Source organism: Macrosteles quadrilineatus, unplaced genomic scaffold, assembly GCF_028750875.1.
Source record: "Macrosteles quadrilineatus isolate MER2022 unplaced genomic scaffold, UCM_ALF_1.0 Scaffold_5__1_contigs__length_97177068, whole genome shotgun sequence".
NCBI lineage: Eukaryota > Metazoa > Arthropoda > Insecta > Hemiptera > Cicadellidae > Macrosteles > Macrosteles quadrilineatus.
The window spans coordinates 54725496-54735505 of NW_026542598.1; positions in this window are offsets into that span (position 1 = coordinate 54725496).

Sequence of the window (10010 nt, forward strand, 5' to 3'; positions counted from 1 at the left end):
AGTATTTAAAATATTATTCTATAACACTATATTAAAACGCATTTTTTATTAAACGCAAAGGATAGTAAATTGTAAGGAGCATTTTAGCTTAAAAATTTGATTTAATCGGAAATAAGTTTAATTGTATAAATTTTGTTAATGTCTTTTACAAAAAATATTGAACGAAGAATGATTTCCTTACATTTCATTGTATTCAGGATACAATATCACACAAAGATATCAACTGTACGCCTACGCAATGTAAATAAAGCAATTTTAAGATTGTTACTCATATAATTATTACTTTAGTAACTGTACCACTGTATTAGGTTTTTCGTTATTAGGAAACAATACCGAGATATAAATTTTGTATGTGTTTGAATAAAAAAGTAAAAAAATAATTTGTCATAATTTAAACTTATTTGTTAATAACTATCATACATAATTATTATTCGGAAACTCTTTTCATAAAACATGCAACTATTAACCCAAAACTTATTAATCCAATTAAAATTGAATTAAAGGTAGCCTTTACAGAATCCTGTTACTAATTCAATTTAAAAATATATCTGCAAAGCTAATGCCTTACAAAACATTTCGCAGGGTACAAATAAACTTTACAGAGTGAAAATTTGCAACTTAAGTGTAAAAACTGAAGAGGTTGCGCAACACTTGTTTTGCTGTAAAACTACCTACATCAAAGACCAAAACTGTTGGGGAATTGCAGCAAGGTCTGCCCTAAACTGAAAAGCCTGACGGGTTATATTCGCTTTAGCGTACACTGTATCAGTGACTAATTAAAATACATTTCTATGTGGATGTATGACAGGAAGTTTATAACTTATTTTTTATGTTTATATACTAATCATGCAATAAACTAAAATCATTTTAGCGAATTTCCCTATGGAAGTAGCTATTACCGTAGGTCTCATGGTAAGACTTACGCCCGGGACCGATTTACTTTTTCATTTTGGTGTCCCAAGAGGCCAAAAACACCATTCGTTCATATTTATATATATGTATATATATATATTTATATATATACTGTATATATATATATATATATATTATTTTCTTGCATTTTTATAAAATAAAATAAAATAAAATAATTACTAAAAGGGTACTTTGTTATATATGTTTTAATTTTATATATATATATATATATGTGTGTCCGTGAATACGATAACTTGAGTAAGTTTGATCCGATTTTGATGAAATTTGGTTTGAAGGTGTAAGGCGGGATACACTTGAATGAGTTCGCGATCCAGCACAATCGGACCATGGGAACAGGGTTTTATGGGGAGTTTTATGGGGTAAAAATTGGGTTTTCTCACTTTTGACCCTCAAAAAACAAAATTTCCCAATTTTTCTCTAAACCTTCTTAAAGAGCTTCAAAAAACAAACAATTCAGTACATCAAAGTGTTTTTGTACGGTTATTGGTTATGGAGAAAACTAAAAAAAATGGTACATTTAAAATTCCCATGTTATTCTTATGGAGAATGTTGTAAAATGCTGTAGTTTGCTTGATTATGGAAATCTTTTGATCAAACCTGGCAAATATATTCATTTTATACTAACCAATAATTATTTTACTCAAAACACACACTTTATTAGTTTCCTTGTAGCAGCAAACCTAGGTACTCGTTAAACCTAATGTTATTTAAATAGATCAATTGAAAATCAATTCAGCCAAATGGAAATTCGCTTAGACGGCAGGTTTGCTGCGGCGGGGGTATTAAGAGTAATTCAACTCTGGCCCTTAATATATTACATCAATCAATGACGTATTGGAGCACAACCGTAACTGTATATACTTTAGTTTAATTATTTCCAAGTATATTTTTATAAACTATCATATTTCTTAAGGTAAATCATAACGACACTTATAAAAACATAAATAAAATCTATTTGGCATTAAGTTTATTATCGAGTACTTGTATGACTCATCAAACGTATTAAACGGTAATACTTAAATGCTGACATGTGAACCTATTAATTTCTGTTTTTATTAACAAAACGAAAATAGTGGTCTTGAAAACGGTATTTTAAGAATGCTTTATCAGTGTACTTTTAATCAATAGTACGCATATATTCATTCCACTTACTTCCAACTACTAAAGGTAAATGCTAATTTTCAGAAAGGCAAAGATCAAACAGGAAATTTAATTTAAATTCTTCGGTAACTCGCGCAACTCTGAATGTTTACCTTTAATTAAAGAACTGCCGCAGCAGCACACCAAGGTTTGGTAGATAATTGAGCTTGAGTGCTGTTTGTAGCTTAATACTTTAAAACGTTTCAGAAAATGAAACCAGTGCATGCTACTAAAGCCGTGTTTTTATTTACGACTGAGGAAAAAAAAACAAAGTTACTGTGATCAATATGGTACAAATTATGACACATTTTGAAGTTTGACGTTTTGTGAATCTTATAAGTGTATATTCATTGCAATAAAAATGTTATCATGTTTATTATCTAAAATATATTTTTAAGCAAAACTTGTTCAATGTCAAAGGGGTTCGGTTTGCACATATCTTTCCAAATTCAGCGTAGAGTAATAAAGCCCTAATGAACGGTTTATAAATCATAGAAGGTGATGAAAATGATAACTATGAATGATGTCTCGGCTTAAGAGCCCATAAAAGAGATATTGGACCATACAGTACCTTAATGGGCCTCACAATAGTCCAATATAGCAACACATCTGTACTTCTCCGTGGCTAATGTTTATACCTAAAGAACTTTTTTGTTGTAACACATGTGCTTATAGATCATTAACCTTCTGCCGCTTTACAAATTTAGAGTTTATTTATTCGGAATACTAATAAATTTAACATTTATTCTCAATATGTGGACATTGTTATTTTATTGTAAATTTTATTTCATAAATCGCTTGAATAATGTTGTGGTGGGAAAGTTTTGTATTGTTTTAATTACTATCTGTCTGTATTGTCTAAGAGAAATAGGATAGCAAATGGCTGAACACGTTTTGTAAGCAATTTGAAATTTATTGTTAGTAGTTTAAATGGACATAATTAATCCAATTCAAAATTAACTTAAAGTAGCCTTTTCACAAAATCCTCAACTCTTTAATTTAAATGTTTCTGCACTGGTGGTGCTTTACAATGTTATAACTGAGTGTTTAAATAAATTTTGGAGGGTAAAATTTAAAACTTAGGTGTAAGTCAAGGGGTTGCAGTAGACTTGTTTTTTATGACAACCTTCATCAAATATCAAAACTGTACCGAAATCACAGGAAAGTAAACCACGTCGTAAACAGCAAGGCCTGGTGTTTTATACCAACAATTTTACTGAAAACTTCATGATGAAACTACTGAATTATTTAAATGTTTTATAAAAGAATATTAGAGAAAATATCTGCCGAGCGATTTAAATTTAGTTCAAGAAATATTGCTTCCTCTTAGTTTTTCAGAGAGAACTTTAATCAATATTTTTAATTATTTAAAATGTTATTTTTCAACACCAAAAAATTAAATTTAAAACGTATTTTATGGCTTTTTGAAAATATAGATTTTTATTATAGATCTCCGGGCTTATCACATACAGTATATTGTGTTTGGATATTATGTAAACCTACAGTTTAAGATTGTTTTGAGCAACCAGGTTAGGTAAAATTACCATGAATAAATACATGTTTTGTAAATGAAAACTTACTAAATTATAAAAAAATTATGAAACTAAAACTAATCACAAATATACATCTTAGCCTACAATAAACGTCCTTGTTTTAGTTAAGGGATTATTTTGTTTTATTGTATTTTCGTATAATATTTTTAGGACATATGATGTATAAAGTGTAATCAAAGTGGGAAACACTTTAGGTTGTTTAGGTTCGATAGCGTAGTTAGGTAAATGTAGATACAAATTTAAAATTTATTAAATATAAAAATCGATTAGTCACTTGAAAACAGATTTGACAAACATCTCAGGATTTGCTAGATTAACTTCTCTGCAGTAGTCTCCTCCTAGCTGCATTCACACTTCAAACTCACGTTCACCATTCTAGTAACTATCTACATTGAATGCAGCAGTAATAGCTTCACTGATGTAGCGTTCTGAATGCAAAGATGCTAGTAAGCCAACAACGAGCCACGGCAGTAAGACTGGAGATAAATATAAACACAAGGACTCACATCAACATGGTCTACGTATTTGTAATGATTTGTTTCTAAAGGACATTGGTATACAAACCTGTTTTAGTAATAGATGAAGTAAGACATCTTTTATAAATGTCGTAACAAAATCTGTTTTCATTTCAACATTATATTTAATAAAAATAACAACTTGAGTCAAATAATTATAACGTATCTTATTTAGTATATATTTTTTTCCAAAAATTTTCTTGTAAGCACCATTGGCTATTTTTTAAATGGATCAAGTTACTTTGATTTAATATTTATCTTCACCAGCTGAGTAGGAAAGCTTGAGTGCGAGATTTCGTATAAAATTATCTAAAACATGTTGTATATATTTATTTTTATCTGTGATTCATATTCATATAAATAAAGTAGAGTTAATTTATACTAAGTTTTGTTCAATGTATTTGTTTAAGAATGCCTTTTCCAACTGTAACACTTCAATACCACACTGTGAATGGTAGTTATTTCGAAAGGCGAAAGAGGACATTGAATTAAAATTCTTCGGTAACCCAAGCTACTCTGAATGTTTACCTTTAATTAAAGAACTGCCGCAGCAGCCTACGTTTGGTGGAGAATATAGCTTGAGTGCTGTTTGTAACTTAACACTTTGAAACGTGTTAGGAGTGTAACGAGTGCATCCTACTAACAGCTATGCTTTTTCTATCGAAAACTTAGCAAAAACAATAAAACTGTTACTACTTAACACTTTTGTTAAGAGCTTTACTTATTAGGTAAAATGCATTACTGGTAACCATAAACTATTAACAATCAAACCTGTGTATATTTATTTATAAATAAATATTAGTACAGTATTTATATATATAGATGAATAAATTGTTTGTAAGATATTAATGCTTTTTACATTAAGTCAGATGTATTAACCTAAAGAAAGGTGAATGGATAAAAGAAGGTGATGAACATCACAACTATGAATCATATCTCGGCTTCAGAGTCCATAAAAGATATATTGGACTATACAGAACCTTTATGGGCTTCATGATAGTCCAATACAGAGACACGTCTGCACCACCCTGTAGTTAATGTTCAATGTTCATGTCCGGCGATCAAGTTTAAGTGACAATAAAATTTAACAAATCATCAACCATTAACACTTTAGCATAATAGAAGTGCTAATAATAATTTAATTTTTTTGAACTAGCAAACAGGAAAATATGAGGTATCACTTGTGGGTTGGCAAGGGTGATTTTTATAGAATGTCTAAAGAAAAGTTTTTCCTTAACTTCAAAGTAAGATAAAACACACTCTATAAAAGTGCGTGTGTGTGTGTGTGTGTGATTGTGTAGTAAATAAAATAGCTTATATTTTACCATTTTCAATCTTGGCTAATACTGAATAAAGTTCTAAAAGCATAACTTGGGAACTACGACAGAGCACATACTAAATTTTCTATAACCTGATAAATGTTGGCTAACCTACCACAACTTCCTGTTGTAGTATGGTGTATTTTACTCCGTTCATACAATACTTTAAGGAATAACTGCTATATATTTTGTACATCAACCTCAATATTGTATAATAAATATTACCAATACGGCATATATTTGAAGTCTTGGTGTTTGTCAATTAAATATATACTTTAGTAATCATGTAACAAAAGCCAATGTTTAGAATCTTTTTGACCTGTTGACAACTTGAACAGCCTGTCAAAGGTATATCAGGGAGAAAACTTGCGCTGTGTAATGTTTTTACACGAATGAAAATATCTTGTTTTTCTGTTCATTTAAGGGTTTTTTTAATTTAGTTTTTAACTTATATTTTGCTCTTTGTTTGAGTTTTCATCATGTATTTTGCGTACTTTGGTTCCACTGCGTGTATAGCACCTATGTCGAAAGGTTTAATTTTGGTGCCTGCATTTGACATCTATCTCTTAGGACCCTACGCTTTTAGCACCATCCCATACGATATATTAGAGTAGGCTTTAAGGGTCACGGTATGATCACATGGCCATAACCCACTAATGGTTGACAGAACCTTAACCCGGGACCTCCAGGACCTTAGCCCCTCGTTTCTCCACTAAACCAGCTCGCGAACATTTATCTGTTCCTTTTATTTTTATATATTGGCTCGCCCTTGTATTTACAAGATACGCAACGAAAAGTAAATAAGGTTCTCTTTATTTTTTTGGTCCCAATTAGAAAGAGCATACTAAAAGTCAAAAGAAGCTACCAACCATTTATAAATGTTATACCTTGTTATAATATTTTTTTTGAATAAGATGTAAATTAATCAACACCAACCAAATTTTAGTGTAATCCACCAAAAAAATTATTAATATAGGAATTATATTTGCAGATTCTATTTTTATTTTCTCTAACTAATTCTCTGAATACCAGTTGATTGTAACTGTTTTGCCGATAAAGTTGTTAAAAAAATACAGATTTTTACAAATGTATTAATAGGATTATGTATTATCTCTTTAAACAATGCTCGATATTTAAACTTCTGATTTTCAATTAGATTTTCTTCATTCATGTTCGTCAGTATTTAAATCTTCAGTAAGTAAGGTACAACGTTTCAGAGTATTTATTGGCTGAAGGATGGACACTGTATTGCCAGCTGACTGAGAGGCTAGCCAAAGTTTACCGCATCATTAACAACTAACTGATCCTGGTTCTCCAACTTTAGCGGCCGTAATTGTGTTTCTGGTAGAAAAACCTATGTTCATATTACGTTTCATCAAATTTATTCGCCAGGATACAGATAGTGTAATAATTAGGACGTTTATAGCACTTACATGTTATTGGATTTACTAGAATACTATACCTCTACGACCTGTGACATCAAGGAAAGTATTTTAGGGTAAAAATAAACGGTATCAGCATTCTGACACATACCTTAACCCATAAGTTTGTCAACAACCTTTATCATGTGTAAGCGGGGAGAGTAAATATACGGAAATGGGATTTGTACAATTTTTTCAGAATTTAAAGGACTATAACATACTAAATTTTTATCAAAATCGTTCGGGCCATTTTTGGGAAAATCCGATCTTTCCATTATTTTATGTGGGTTTTATGGGAAAATAACATAATTTACAATAACTTTTGAACCGTAATATTTACAGAAATGGGATTTGTAACATTTTGTTCAGAATATAAAGGACTATAACATACTAAGGGGATAAAGGGACAGGTTTGCTGTGGGGCTCTGTTGAGGTTGAATAAACAAAATTTGCTATACACAACTATTTCTCTATTTACTAATAATTAAAAAACAAATCCCAAAGATACATTTAACAGGAAGGTTTGTTGCAACCTTGCATTTGTCTGTTTACAATGTCCTCTTGCCTGTGCTTGAACCGTGTCGAAGGTGGGATGAGTCAGTACAATACAACAATAAACATTACCGATTCTACAACTTTTTCTATTGTATGTGACCCGACAACAACGCTGCTGAATATCCGTAGTGCGTTGGATTATCGTCTGAGCCGACGGAATCGGCATAGTATTTATTGTTCAACGTCGTACTATACTATTACATTATCTAGAATTATAACTGTGAGTGTTAAATAACAACTGTATTTTAAAGAGAGATCTAGTATTTTCAATGTCCAATTATTTATATCAAGGATGGAAGATCTTGGTCGACTATGTTCAAAGGCAATTATATCTATCCCTACTACAACCACTGGGGCATAGTGAGGTGTTCATAATCCTTGGTTTAGACATACACCTCGAAATCATCGGATTGGGCGAATCTTTTAACTAAGTGGTTGGCAGTGTATCCTATAAACATGCAGGTCACCATGTGGCCGTTTTGCTATTTTTTTTAAATAACCTTCCTCTCTATATCCCTTAGGGTTATAGAGTGTGGAATTCATATGAATTCAACATTTTTTTGTCACCTTATTTTCACTTTTTCGATATTTTTACCTAAAATTCACTATTTTTTTACCAAATTTTCACCTAGTGAAACAAGTAGTGTATCCTATAAACATGCAGATCACCAATGGCCGTTTTGCAATTTTTTTTTAAATAACCTTCCTCTCTTTATCCCTTAGGGTTATAGAGTGTGGAATTCATATGAATTCAACATTTTTTGTCACCTTATTTTCACATTTTCAATATTTTTACCTAAAATTCACTATTTTTTTTACCAAATTTTCACCTAGTGAAACTAGTCATCACCGACAATATAGGACTGATTTGCGACAGGTTAGTAACCTCATTTTAAGTCATTAAATCAATCCTGGAGGCAAATTATGTATAAAGGTATTTTAGTCGTTCTTTACAGATTAATTCCAATTTTTCATAATCTTAGAACATTACTCGTTGTTGTCATCATCTGACTGAGCGGAATATAAATTCAAATAGTTATGTTACGTTTTGGGAAAATGTATGCTAGATAATTGACTATAGTTAGACTAATAATTAGTGTTTAGTAGTTTGCGAATAAATACAGGCAGCCAAAGTATGATACAACAAAAATAGCAATCACTGGTTATTAATTTAGTAAATAAATTAACACACAATATAAGTTCATTCCACATGTGCTTTCTAAACACTAAATAAGGTATTACCCAGATAGCACAAAAACGTTATTTTCACGTGAAATTCAAGTTATCTTTTTTACGTCATTATCTTGTGAAAAAAAAAGAGAAAATCACGTTATTTTTACGCGATAATAATGTTAAAACCGCACAACATTTCACGTTAAAAAAACGTGACAAAAAACGCGAAATTCACGTTCCTCTGTCACCATATATACACATTTTCGATATTTTTACCTAAAATTCACTATTTTTTTACCAAATTTTCACCTTTTTCTTATATTTTTCACGTGGAATTCACATTTTTTTAACTTTATTTTGACCAAAAATTTGCTATTTTATAACCAAATATTCACCTTTTTATACACTGAACATTAAATTTACGATTTATTGTCACTGTATATTTTTATTTTATACCTCAAATTTTTTTTATAACACAAATTTCACTCTTATAGAGGTGTATAGTGGGCATAGTGAGGTGTTCATAATCCTTGGTTTAGACATACACCTCGAAATCATCGGATTGGGCGAATCTTTTAGCTAAGTGGTTGGTAGTGTATCCTATAAACATGCAGGTCACCATGTGGCCGTTTTGCTATTTTTTTTTATTAATTAGGCTAATTTTAAATAATAATAACACAATAAGAAAATATATAAGAAAGATAAATCCCGGTATTTGTAGTAAACATCAAATAAAACTTAGCTTTTGTTGTAATTTTCCTGGTTTTCCTATACATTTTTATGTTCTGATAGCATTATTTGAAACCGAAATCTCACAAAATCAAAAGACATATAGTTTACAATGTAATATTGAATTTAACCCTGATTTAGTTGGACGAGGTTATTGTAATATATTGTAATGGGTAATGTTTTGACATGAATGAAAATATCTTGTTTATCAGTTTATTTAAGTTTTTAAAATTTAGTTTTTAACATATATTTTGTTCTTTGTTTGAGTTTTCATCATGTATTTTGCGTACTTTGGTTCCGCTGCGTGTATAACACCTATGTCGAAAGGTTGAATTTTGGTGCCATCATTTAAAATTTATCTCTTAGGACCCTACGCTTTCAGCACCATCCCATACAATACATTAGAGTAGGCTTTAAGAGTCACGGTATGATTGCATGGCTATAACCCACTGATGGTTGACAGAACTTTAACCCGGAACCTCCTAGACCTTAGCCCCTCATTTCTCCACTAAACCAGCTCGCGCTCTAACATTTATCTAGAGCGTTCCTTTGATTTTTATGTATTGGCTCGCCCTTGTATTTTCAAGATACGCACCGAAAAGTAAATAAAGTTCTCTTAATTTTTTTGGTCTTAATTAGAAAGTGCATACTAAAAGTCAACAATACAGACTT